Here is an 873-nt window from a genome sequence, read left to right on the forward strand (position 1 = left end):
GGGGCACAAAACCCCAAACACCTGGTGACGTAGGGACGGGGGACTGCTAACTGCAGTTACTGACAGGAAGTTAGCTAAAAGGACCATATCACTTACTTCTCCTTTAAAACCTTTTGTCCATAGTAACAATGTTGCCTTACCACAGGCACCGTCCTCAGCAACTAGCATTGTGGCCTCACTGGGCTGCTGGCGTGGCTTTTTACTCGGATTCATTCATTCTGTCACCACTTTGTAGAAAAGGATTTGTAGAAAAGAGGAGTTAAATTCCTTAATTGGTATTTAGGGCTGCTGTGTGTTTTACCCTCCTACCCCCTGCTGGCGGGGGGGGGGGGCAGAGGTGAAGGGTGAAAGGTCACTGTCAGAGACCCTCCCCTCCCCCACATCACCCCTGTCCCCAAAGCAGACAGAGATGACTAGCAAAGGCAAAGAGAGAGAGACAGAGTGATGGATGGAGGGTTAACACACTCACATGAACACCCACACACACACACACACACACACACAGAGCTCCAACCACACACCCACCCTCACCGTCATCACCATAAACCCTCCTCCTCCTCTTTCAACCTTCCCCCCCTCCCCACACACAAACAGACACATACACACACACACACACACACACACACACACACACACACACACACACACACACACACACACACACACACACACACACACACACACACACACACACACACACCTCAACCACCCTCCCTCCCAGGAGTGCGAGCCAAAAGAAGGACGGATGAAGAATGAAGAGAGAAAAGGAAATGACAGGGAGCACAGTTTGAGAGAGAGAGAAGGGACAGCTAAGGAGAGAAAATGGAAAGATAAAAAGAGTGAGAGAGAAGGGAGGAGGAGGAGGAGGTAGGA

Source organism: Ammodytes marinus, assembly GCF_949987685.1.
Source record: "Ammodytes marinus genome assembly, chromosome: 5".
Classification (NCBI taxonomy): Eukaryota; Metazoa; Chordata; class Actinopteri; order Uranoscopiformes; family Ammodytidae; genus Ammodytes; species Ammodytes marinus.